The sequence below is a fragment of the Pteropus medius genome, unplaced genomic scaffold (genome assembly GCF_902729225.1).
Source record: "Pteropus medius unplaced genomic scaffold, Ma_sr-lr_union100, whole genome shotgun sequence".
NCBI lineage: Eukaryota > Metazoa > Chordata > Mammalia > Chiroptera > Pteropodidae > Pteropus > Pteropus medius.
Window position 1 is genome coordinate 9,678,987 of NW_024354499.1, and position 13,032 is coordinate 9,692,018.

Sequence of the window (13,032 nt, forward strand, 5' to 3'; positions counted from 1 at the left end):
TGCCTTTTCACTCTGTTGATTGTGTCCTTTAGTGCACAAGAGTTTTTAATTTTAATGAAGTCAAATTTATCTTTTTTCTTTTGTTGACTGAAATTTTGATATCCAGTAAATTGTTGTCAAATTCAACATCATGAAGTTTTCGCCTACAGTTTCTTCTAAGTATTTTATAGTTTTAGGCCTTATGTTGAGGACTTTGACTCCTTTTGAGTAATTTTTTTTTTTTTTTAGGCAAGGCAACCTTTTAGACAAGGTTGACCTCACAGATTGCAATGACCTTGACGGCTTGCAATCTCTCTCTCTCTCTCTTTTTTTTTTTTTACCTGCAGCACCTGGTCTTCCTAGGTGATCTCCCATCCAACTACTAACCAGGCCTGACCCTGCTTAGCTTCTGAGATCAGACAGGATCAGGCTTGTTCAAGGTGGAATGGCTTTAGATCTGAGTTAATTTTTTTATGGTATAAGTGTCCAACTTCATTCTTCTGCATGTGGATATCCAATTTTCCCAACATCATTTGTTGAAAAGATTATTCTTTTCTATTAAAGTCTTGGTACCCTTGTTCAAATTGGTTGACTATATACACAAGAGTTTATTTCTGGGCTCTTTATTTTATTCCTTTGGTTTATATATCTGTCTTTATGCCGGTACCATATTGCTTTGATTACCATAATCTTATAGTAAGTTTTTAAATCAGAAGCATGAGACCATCTCTGTTCTTCTTTGCAAGATTGTTTCTGCTATTTGGAATCTTGAAATTCAATATGAATTTTAGAATAAAATTTTCTATTTCTGCAAAAAGAGACATCATTGATTTTGCCAGGGACTGTAGTGAGTCTATAGATAACTTTGGGTAGTATTGACATCTTAACAATGTCAGATTTTCTAATCCTTGAACACAGAACATCTTTCCATTTATTGGTGTCTTTGTTAATTGCTTTTAACAAGGTTTTGTAGTTTTTAGTATAGTATACAAGTCTTTTGACTTCTTGGTTAGGTTTATTCTTAAATATTTTATTCTTTTTAATGCTATTATTGGTAGAATTGTTTTCTTGTTTTCTTTTATTAAATTGATTTTAATTGTTTATTGCTAATATATAGAAACTATGGATTTTTATGTGTTGATTTTGCATCCTACAACTTTGTTAAACTCACTTATTTCTTAAGTTTTAGTGTGATATCTTTAGAGTTTTCTACATGTAATATCATGTCACCTGTGAACATAAATAATTTTACTTTTTTTTTTTCTAATTTGATGGCTTTTCTTTCTTTTTCTTGCCTAATTGCTCTGGTTAGGACTTCTGGTATGATGTTGAATAGATTGTCAAAATCTCGTATCCTTGTGCCATTCCTTATCTTAGAGAAAAAGCTTTTAATTTTTCATTATTAAGTATGATATTAATTATTGGTTTCTATATGCAGCTTTTATTATGTTGAGATATTTGCATTCTATTCCTAGTTTGTTCAGAATGTTTATCACGAAAGAGTGTTGAATTTTGTCAAATGATTTATCTTCATCAATTAAAAGGATCATATAGATTGTCCTCCCTTCGTTTTTGTTAATGTGATGTATTACATTGATTTTTGTATGTTGAACTATCTTTGTACTCTTCACACAGGAGTAGATCCTACTTGGTCAGAGTATATAATCTTTTTACTATGCTGTTGAATTCAGTTTGCTAGTATTTTCTTTGGCATTTTTTGCATCACTATTCATAAGAGGTAGTGGTCTGCAGTTTGCTTTACTTGTGGTGTCTTAGTCTAGCTTCGATATCAAGGTACTAATAGCCTCATAGGACAAGTTAGGAAGGTTCCTCTTCATTGGTTGCAGCAGTCTGAGCAGGATTTATGTTAATTCTTCTTTAAATTTATAGTAGAACTCACCAATAAAGTCATTTGGTCCTGGGCTTTTCTGTGTTGGGAGGTTTTTGATTACTGATTTCATCTCCTTACTAATGATAGGTCTATTAGACTTTCTTTTTCTTCATATTCAGCCTCAATAAGTGAAATTTTTCTAAAAATGTGTTCATTTCATCTAGGTTATCCAATTTGTTGATGTACACTTGTTCTTAGTACTCTTGACAATGCTTTTTATTTCTGTAAAATTTGTAGTGATGTTTCCTCTTTCATTTCTGATTTTAGTTGTTTGAGTCTTCTTTTTTTTAGTAAATCTAGCTAAAAATTTGTCAATTTTGTTGATCTTTTCAAAGAATCAACTCTTAGTTGTTGTTGATTTTTCCTATTGTTTTTCTACTCTTTATATTATTTTATATTATTTATCTCTGTTCGAATCTTATTTTCCAAAATAGGTTTATTTTCTTGTGTAGGATTATATAGAATTACATCTCAATAAAGTTTATTTTAAAAGTAAAAAAAAAAAATTCGGCCTATTGTCAGTCAATAATTGTACCTAGTTCAAGTCTAGTAAATATTTACTTTGAGTTAGGGAGTGAGTAAATGATTAAACAACGGAGCATTTATAACTAAGGCTTTTTTCTCTCTTCTCAGTGTCAAAAGTATCTGTAAGCGATCCTTGCCCTATTGGTTGATATAATTGTTATTGTTTTTTATTCAGCCGCTGTTAAATGGCATGTAATGTTCTAGATGCTTTATATACATTACTTTATTCAGTCCTCTTTGAAATTGTTGTTATTATCCTCACTTTGCTCACAGACATAAAAATGAGATCTGAAATGATACATGAGCTCAAAAGTCTAATGTATGACAGAAACAAGAATCAAATTCACTTTTGTCTGACTCCAAAGGCTATGCTCTTTTTCCATTTTATCTTTTCTCATTTTGCTGTTTCAGGAAAGAAAATACCAAGCTATCAAGCTATATGACTCAATTTCTGAATTTAAAGAGAGAGACAGAGGCACAGAGAGATATCAACCATTAGTGATGCGGGTTTATGACAAGACACTTAGAAAGTGGTATGGCACACAAGTGTGTCCTCACCAGTAGCACAATCACCTTGATTCCACTATCAACCCAGGGTGGGAACAGAAAAACTTTTCACTGTCACTCAACACAACAAACCGAGCTCAAACGGCCCATTCGTTTTATTTATTTTTTATTTTTTACTTAGCAAACATATTTCTCAAAAAAGTTGCTTTGGTTGAGCATGATGATGGCTGCTGTTTAACATGGACTTCCTTTTTGGAAGTAGTTAGCGCTAAGCCAACCCACAGGTTATTGAACTCTCTCATCCCAGACATATGGCTGCTCTACATTCTAGGTTACTTTGGCCTTGATAGCCTAAGATTAGCCTCATGCACAGAATACATTGCATGAATTATAGCAACTAGAGGCTGGGAAAACTGATAGTCACTTTGTTTCTCCAAAGGTACCACATGTCCCCAGCAGTCAAGGCTAGCCTGACCAGTAACACCAGGTCACTAGTTCAATGCTTCCAGAGAGCTGACAGCATTGATCCCTGTTCTAAGAGATTCTGAACTCAGAACTGGAAAAATTGAAACTAAGAGAGTAATATTAGTGTTCCCTTGAGGGATATATCTTATTTTTGTAAGTTTCAACTAGCTACTTAAATATTTAACTCACTAGTCCGTCAAAATATTTTGTGAACAACCATTATTAAAATGGAAGAAAATATTTTGATAATTGTTTCTTAAAAGCAGTAAATGATACGTGCCTGGTGAGGGGCACCAACCATAAAGAGTACATTTATTTGGAAGATTTGGCACTTTGAGTTGGAGTGTTCAGAAAAAGTTTTGTGGGAGGATTCGAATATAAAAACAGGATAGGAGAAAGTATCCACGAAAGGTAGTGTGTTATTTGCAAAGACAAAGGATGAGTCAATTTGACTATGGATCCTCATGCCTTCTTCCATGCTCAGTGCTTAACAACTTCTATCTTTATTTTTTTATTAAGTTTATTGGGGTAACATTGGCTAATACAATTATATAATATTCCGGTGTACATTATAATTTGACATCTATATACTCTATTGTGTGTTTATCTGAAGTCCAGTTTCCTTCAGCTACCATACATTTGATCCCCTTTACTCATTTCACCTTCCGCCTACCTCCCTATATTTGACCCCCTTTACCCGTCTACCTCCCCCCTCCTCACACACCCCCTACCCTCTGGTAACCACTAGTCCATTGTCCATGTCCATGATTAACAACTTCTAAAAGCCAACTCTGACTTCTCTTTGTAAGTCTGGGATGTAAATCTCCACCACAACTTACTAGCTGCATGACCTTGGGCAAGTTACTTAACCCCTCCAGTTTCAGGTCATGAATATACAAATTTAGGATAACATCAATGAGCAGTTTGTTTTGCAGATTAAAGGACTACATGTGTACAAAAGAAACAAATAGGGTCCCTGGAACATAGAAGCCAGTCAAAAAACATTTTACCTGTGCAGAATTTTTCTTTACTTAATACCAAGGCATTGTAAATGCAAGCGGAAAAAAAAAAAGAGTAACTGAGTGAGAGAAAGACCTGGGTCCTATTCTCGATTTTACCACATAACCAGCCGTGTGGTCTGGGGTGAAGAATTTTGGTTCGCTTCAGTTGGTTTCTCTGTGAAATAAGGATGACCATGAACTCTAAGGTCCCTTCCAGCTCAGTGATTCAAGACTGTATTGTTGAGCATCACCCAGGGAACATTTTATCATAAAAAAAAGCAACGAAGAAAGATGAGCAGCACTGCCTTGTGTTCCCTTGTCACTCAGAGAGTCTGGAAGATAAAGTTTTTCTGGAGAGTACATAGTTCAGCCTGGCACGTCTCTGACTTAGGCACCAGTCCCGCGGTCTCCAGCGGGGCTTTCCAAACTGGCCGGGCAAGACAGCAAGAGCATCATTCTTTGCCAGAGGACAGGTGGGCTGGCAGGTCCATCCTGCCCCAAAAGATAAGGACTCTGGGAGTAGGTATGTCACCAGCCTTCTGCAGCCGTATGGAGAAAAGAAAGTGGCCAGTAGATTTCTACCTTTCACAGAGCAAAGAAACATTTTCCTCTAACTAGTTTTTAACCTTAGGTGGGGCTTTTCCTGAAGAGCGCGTCCCTCACAGGTGAAGACACACTGCCCTCTGCTGGTCCTATGCATTTTTACACCAAGGAACATTTTCCAAGGCCAAAGCAATGGAGACTCTTCCAGGCAGTCTATTTAGACATATTAGAAAATATCGATAGCTTCTGATCTATTAATTATGAATGTTTAATAAAACCTTGGGAGCCTTATGAAGTAAAAAGTTCAAAATAATTCCTCTGCAGATATTCAAGGTCACACACCTAAAAGAGATCTTATCTAAAATTAGTAGCCAAGGATATTCGAGGATTCCTTCAACAATAATTTCAATAACTCATTCATTTGTATGGGGCATTTTTTAATTTAAATTTTTAAAATTATTTTTAATATATTAATTCATATGATGTTGTTGAAAGAGCTTTATTTTATTCATTTACTATTAACACATAAAGTAAGAGACAATAAAACTGCATTCTGGTTAAACACCTCTGGCATTTGGTACTATCAGTAATTCAGACTTACCCTCATTAATTTACACTATTAGGCTTTGTGAGTAATCTTCTTCTGTTGGAATGGTGCAGAGGTTAAAAGATAATACAGATATAAATGGAACAAGCTCTGTAATTTTATCAGGAAAGTGGTTTGAGGCTAAGAGTTCAAGAGAAATTTATTTGAAATGGCTTTTGTGTTTCTCCATCACTGACAATGTTCTTTGGGTCTGGACCCTTTAATTGTCTATGCCCCTCCCCCAAATCGTTCAGTTGTGTGTGTGACCAGTATATGTGTCTACGCTAATGCATACTATTTAATAGTGAAGTGGCAATCTTCCCTTTTCACCTTGAAATTTGGTCCATGATAGAAATAATGTTTAGATTGTTATGCAGGCAAATCATTTAGTTCCACTTTCTCCATTTTAAAACTAGATTTTGGCCTTACACTTTCATAACCAAAAGTTCCATTAAAATGTCTTATTTGGCTCTGTGTTTTGCTCTATCTCTAGAGAAACAAGAAGGAAAAAAAAAAAACTTCCTGGCATTTCTGGCCAATAAGGCTTTTAAAAATATTGGTATCCAGTCTCAGATCCCCCCATTTCATAAGCCTAATGGGGCAAGAAATAAACTTACCCACCTCCAACTTACACCTTCTTGGTGTGCCCTTCTCCTCTCTTTCAAGAGACAGTATTCTCCAAAGTGATTAAAATATTTATTTTTAAAGGCAGATGGATAGATGATGCTGAAATTGATGAAGAGACCAGTGGTGCTGAGATCCCACTTCCTCCACAATAGAGCCTCCTCTGAGCATCCCAGCAAGATGAGAACACTCTCAGTGACTGGTCAGACTGCTTGCTGGACTCATTTTGTGCACACTGCCTTGAACTCATATCAATCAGCTAATTGATATGTACCCTAAGAGGGTACCAGCCTCTTATGTAACAGACAGCAGTGTGCTCTCTAGGTTGGGAGGCAGTGCAATGGAAGGGACATAACACAAACTTGGGAAAGCTGCACACAAAGTCTGCATCCCTTCTGCCATCTTACTGTCTCTGCAGTCCTGGGGAAGTCACTTAGCACTTTTATAAAATGGGGATAACTGTCTCTCCCCTGCACAGTTATTAAAGGCATGAAGATACTGTAATTACACATCTTATTTATGGAATATTGCTAAATAACATTGCAAGAAGTAGCTTAACTGATGCACACAACCTATTTATCACCATCATCCCATATATAGATAAGATACTGAGACAAAGGACAAGTGAAGTCACTTTCCCAAGGTTACAAAGTTCAGAGATGGTACGGCCCCACACCAACACAGATCTGACTGCAGAGGTTGAGCTCATTTTCTGACACGCACTCCTCACCCCGGCAAATCGTAAATCAGAAATAAATCATACGCATTATATTAGCCAAGCACGTACACCAGGTTTCAGATATCTGACTTCCCCATTACTCTTGACCTTGTGCTCCGTACAGAGTAGGCTTTAGGGATTATGTGTGGCTTGCTTGCTTGAATAGATATTCCAATAATGCACACATACATACATATGCACTTACTCAAGAGTTTCCTAAGGTTGTTATCACAAAATACCAGAAACTGGGTGTCTTAAAAAAAAGAAATGTATTGCCTCACAGTTCTGAAGGCTCGGAGTCTAAACTCAAGGGTGTGGACAGAGCTCTGCTTTCTCTGAAACTTAGTGGTTTGTGGGCATTCTTTGGTGTTCCTTGGCATATAGATGCAATGCTCCAATTCTCCGTCTTCATGGAGCATTCTCCCTGTGTCTGTCTTCACATCATATCTTCTTGTAAGAATACCATTGATATTGATTAAGGACCTATGCTATTCCAGTATGACTTCATTTTAACTTAACTAATTACAACTGCAATGACCCTATTTCCAAATAAGTTCACATTCTGGGGTACTAGGTGCTAGGGCTTTAACTTAACTATTTAGGGGGATACATTTAACCCAATATAAGAACCATCTCTCCTTATCCACACCTGGATAATCTTAGAGACTTGTGTTAAATAGGCAAAATTGGGAAAGTTATTTAAGTGACTAAGCCCTAGTTTTCTTATCTAGAAAATGAGGATATTTACGGCACCTACCCCAAGAGTTGCTGTGATCTTTAAATTAAATAAGATACATAGAATGTGTCACCATAGAAATGGTTCTAACCTCCTGTGAAGACTGAGACCCACAGCCTTCAATTTGGCAATCATACTCCCAAGCCCTTCCTTCCTTCAACCTCCTCTGCTCTCTTTTGAAACACAGTGAATGACACCCGCCTACTCATAAAACAGAGTGAGAATAATCACTCTGATTTAAAAGTTAGAAGTTTCACTAGCATAGCATTATCCTTGGAGATTTAGCAGCCCAGACTGAGCTGACTTTGCCTCTCATCATTGTCAAATCTGGCTTCTGTGACACAGGAACTGGCTGCAGCATCAAGGTATCACCGGAACAAGTGCAAGGGAAGTAAAAGACAGTGGCTTCAGATACGCCTGCCACAGAAGCCAGCCGATGGAAATTAACCCACCTCTTTAATCACAATTTTGCATCCAGAATCTTCAGCTGACAGAAATGATAATCATTTGGTTCATCGATTCTGGGATTAATCACTGAAGTTAATCTTGGCATGTATTGATTCCATTTCTGCTGGCTGTTAACGAAAGTGTTCAAATTACTTATTCCTACTCTGACAGCAATGGGTTCCTAAAACAAAGGACATCACAACTGAGCTATTACACCTGACAGCTCTGCAGAGTACCCAGTGACAGTGTCGACTACTCATCTCATGACAGAAGGAGCCCCTAATAGAGAAGGATCAAGCACCTGTTCTTGCTATTATACACTGGCATTTTATAAAGTTGACCCATCAGTGTCTAGAAGAATTGGAAGCAGTTTTATCTCAGAGGATCTGAACTCAAAACTTGGCTGCAAAGGCAAGAAAATCATGTAGGAGAAACACAGTAAAACGGGTTCATTTCACCAACTTGAAACACGAGTATCTATTACCCTGAAATTCTCCAAAGTTTCGTGGTGCTGATCATTAGCCATAAGAAGCTTTATTACAAAAGTACAGTTTCCAATGTGACAGCACAGCGCACTCACTCACCTCTTCCTTAAACTGTCTGAGAGGCAGAGGACCATCCTTTTGAAGCATTCTTTTGTATGGCCTTTTGAAAGTGATACAATGAGACTTGTGTGATGGTGTTATGGCTGACGAGTGGCTCTAAGTCACCCTCACTATAACACAACTAAAGCCCAGAAAGGATACAGTATCTGTGGCACCGCTGCTTTCACAAAAACCTCAGAAAGTCTCAAAAGATAGTAATAATAAACAAGGGCCAGAATGATAAGAACGATACAGGTAAAAGTGGATAAGTCTTTATTGTGAGGGGCTGTCCTGTGCATTGCAGGATTTTAGCACTAAATCCTCTATGCACTAAATGCAAGGAATACTCCCTCCGACCCCATTTTAACACAGAAAATGTGTCCAGACATTGCCAAATATCTCCTCGGGGGGCAAAATCACCTTCAGTTGAGAACCACTAGTTTAATTTTACACTTTTAAAGCTAAACATATCGATAAACTTTTAAGGAAAACTACTAAAACAGAAATACACTATGTAAATTCCAAACAAATTGAGAGAAAATTAAATAAGAAACAATTTTCCAAAAGTCTGCAATAAAGCAAAATACATATAAAAATCGGACAAATATACATCACAAAAATGATGAGCGTAATACTGAGTTGCGTTCCCACAAAGGTAGCATGAGAGGCTCTTATCTCCAGGGAAACAACCATAACTGGTGAAACATACTCAAAAAAAAAAAAAAAGAAAGGAAAACATTTACAGTCTCTGAAAAGTATCCTAAGAGTATACAGCAAATAAAAAATAGCTATTTAATAAAATCTACTAAATCTTGATGAAAACAGTGGACGTCTACGGCACGTGAGGCATATGCTCCCTCCACCCTCCTCACCCCCCACACTCAGTGTGATGGAATCAGAGGAAATTGGGGAGCATGTTAAATAACCTTGGGGATGCAATTGGCCAAATCCAAACTGTTAGAAATTTATAGAACAAAGGACATTATTTCTCTAATGTGTAAATGGCAAGTAAAAAAGAGGAAAGCAACAGCCCGATCCATGTTGTTTCGAGGAATTTTATTCCATTCTCAACTGCCAAGACGGAATCCTCATCTTTGGCTCAGCCAATCACCCCGATCCTTTCCTCTGGTTCTTCTGAGTGGTTTACAGGTGATCGTGTGACACAAGGAGTCTAAACAAATAGAATCAAAATAAATTTAGGGACTTCAGCTGGGAAATATAAGTTAATGGTACACTCTATTCACCTGGACATTTCAGTATGCACATGTAAGATTTGGAACTGCTGCAAAATTTTAAACCATAATGAAAACATATCTGGAGAGAAATGACCGAGCTGAGAGCTTCACAGAACAAAGGAGCTGGAACCTTGGGTAAACAGTGCTGGAATCCTGTAACATAACTCTTTTCAGTTGTGTTAGCTAATACATTCCCATTATTCACAAGCCAGTCTGACTTGAGAGGTCTTATACCTGCAGAAATCCTGCCACTGGAATTTGAACCCAGGTAGTCTCTGAAAGCAGAGACTGTGCTTTAAACCACTAGGCAATATGACCTTTCCAAGGAATAGGTCAAGAATGAAGAGTAAGTGTGCCATTTATCACATACCAGTTTTCCTAAATGATCAAGTCACCACCCATTTTAAGGAGGAAGAGAGCAGGCATTCAAAGGTTAGAAAAACATAGCTAAGTAATCAAATATTAGGCTCACTGTTTTGTTTTACTTAATGTATGTGTTTGATAACTTTTAAGTCTTTGGTACTCCTTATGATTACATTAAATTATTGTAGCCATTTTTCTGCTAGTTTTTCTTTCCTATTTTCAGATTAATTCAGCCGTTCAGGTCAGTAAATGTGTACTCTTTCCTGCTGTGAGGAAGTTGGCAATGTTCAAAGCACTGTTGTCTCAAAGACAACATAACTGGGCTTTTTCCTAAAGAAACTCATAGCCTAAAAGAGGACACAGACAGCAAGCCAAAAAAATAATAATCTTCAAGCTGTATCCTAACTTTCGTGAAATGTTACACATAGAGGAGAGGAAAGAAGATGCTGACAAGTGAGCATCCCTCAAACCTCATAGTTTATGCCATTATTTTCCCACAAGTTGGATTATCAGCTGATTCCCCAAAAAGCATTAGAATAAAAATATGACACATGTTACATTGTTTTTTTCATTTGGACAAGATCAGCCTGTACACTTGTATCAGAGACCATCTAGTAAGGCAAAATAAACCTTTACCTTAAAAGAGGACAAGAAGAAAGAATGGAAACAACATAAAACTTTGTCCTCAGTTCCTGAGTTTTCTGTTTTCAAAAGCCTCTCTGATCATTTGGATTAAATTTTTATGTTCTGCCCTAAACCCTGCTATATTTTCAGTTTCCAAGTCTTGGTTTTTGCTTTTGGCTCCCTGAGGTCAAAGAACATGTAGTTCTCATACTTTCATTCAGTCTAGTAAAAATACTAAACTCCAGCCCAACTTCTGAAAAAGAAGGGCCCAACTAAATATCTATCTCAACTCCTCTATGTCTGTTCTTAATACTTCTTAATCATCACATGATAATCTGTTTTGCAGAGGTGATCAGTTGATTCATTGATAAGATTTTCTAATAATTCAATTTTATTTGCACAGTTGCCCCCTGAATAACTTGGGGATTAGAAGTTGAAAATCCATATAACTTTTGACTCCCCAAAAACTTAATCACTAATAGCCTACTGTTGACCGAAAGCCTTACTAATAACATAAATAGTCGATTAACACATACTTTGTATGTTCCATGTATTATTTACTGTATTCTTACCATAAAGTAAGCTAGAGAGAAGAAAATGTTATTAAGAAAATCATAAAGAAGAGAAAAATACATTTATATTATTTTCTAAACAAAAATCCACGTATAAGTGGACCTGTGCAGTTCAAACTCATGTTGTTCAAGGGGCAACTATACTTTATAATTTCCTACTTTTTCTAAGTGTCCTCTCTCTAATATATTCTAAATTGTTATTTCTCAAATATTTGAAAACTACTGTAAAATATTAATTTTATATCACAACCCTATATAAACACACACACACACACACACACACACAAAGCATCATAGAACATGTGTTTTTAAGATTCCAATTTGCTGTCTTATTCAATAATTTTAAATTCTGGTTGCAAACCACCAATCTGATTTCTCTACCCATAATGTTTTGACAATAGTTTTAAAGAATCTAACAAATTACCTAACAGTATATATCTCTTCTAAAATTTTAGTTTTCAATTTCTACTTGGTTATTACTCTTCTCTAATTTCTTCCTTTATCAGCAATGGGAAATTGCTCAAATAATATCTAAAATGTCTATCAAGTAAGCAAAGGGTGTTGTAGTACTGAGTCCTCCCTAAAGTGAAATACTTGGATATATTCTACATAACAAAACTCAGTTCATGCTAAGTTTAATTTTCTATAAATGTTTCTGTTGATTTCTAGTTACTTGTTATTCCCAGTTACTCACAGTTTTAATTCATTTTCCTTGCTATTTAATTATTTTAACATTGCAAGTTTTCTGCTTGTTTCTCTTCAATGTCCACACATCATTAGTGACATGGAATCCAGACAGTGATTATCATTTTCATAAACATTGCTACAGTAGCAAAACATTGCTGTTATAAATTTAATTTAAAAATATTTCAGAAATTCTCCAACCCACAAAGTAGTTGCCTTTTCCTTTTAATTCCATCTGACTAGATGTATATATGGTCCATAAATCTGACAAAGTACATAAAATGAAACATTCATTAGGAACCCAAGTAGTGTGCCAAACTTTGGTTTTTAGCCATACGGTCCAAGAATTCTAACTAACATTCTAATCTTCATGTAAATTGTAATATTGTATCCAAAGAAATATACCAATAAATTTCTAAATTAAATTTTAAAATAAATCAAAAGCTGTCAACATCATTCTTGGCTCCTAGGCTTACAGAGTAAGCAACAGTCAAGCAGACTTGCAGCTGATTGGCTAAACAAAGGGCTCTTATAACCACTGAGTCTAACCAGTCCCTAGAGGCAGCCAAGGAACATAGAATGTCCAAGACCAGGTTCCAATGGGTTTCCAGCTCCATCTGACAATTCTTCAGTCATCTCTGGATATTGATCTGTAGTTTTCTTGTGGTGTCTCCATCTGGCTTTGGCATCAGTGTGACCACATTAGAAAAAAATATATATCTATTACATGCTTATCTCAGGAGACATGGAAATAGTATTTGACAAAATGCAACATCCATTCATGATTAAAATTCTCAACAAAATGTGCATAGAAGGCACTTACCTCAACACTATAAAAGCCATATGTGAAAAGCCCACAGCTAATAGAATAATCAATAAGGAAAAGCTGAGAGCAATCCCTTAAAGATACAGTTCAAGGCAAGGATGCCCACTGTCACTACTTCTATT

The 13,032-nt window shown here is 36.2% G+C and overlaps 1 pseudogene; it reads right to left on the minus strand.

The window, feature by feature from the left end:
* Positions 1-317: 317 nt before the first annotated feature.
* Positions 318-436, minus strand: LOC120594677 (uncharacterized; annotated as a pseudogene).
* Positions 437-13,032: the final 12,596 nt, after the last annotated feature.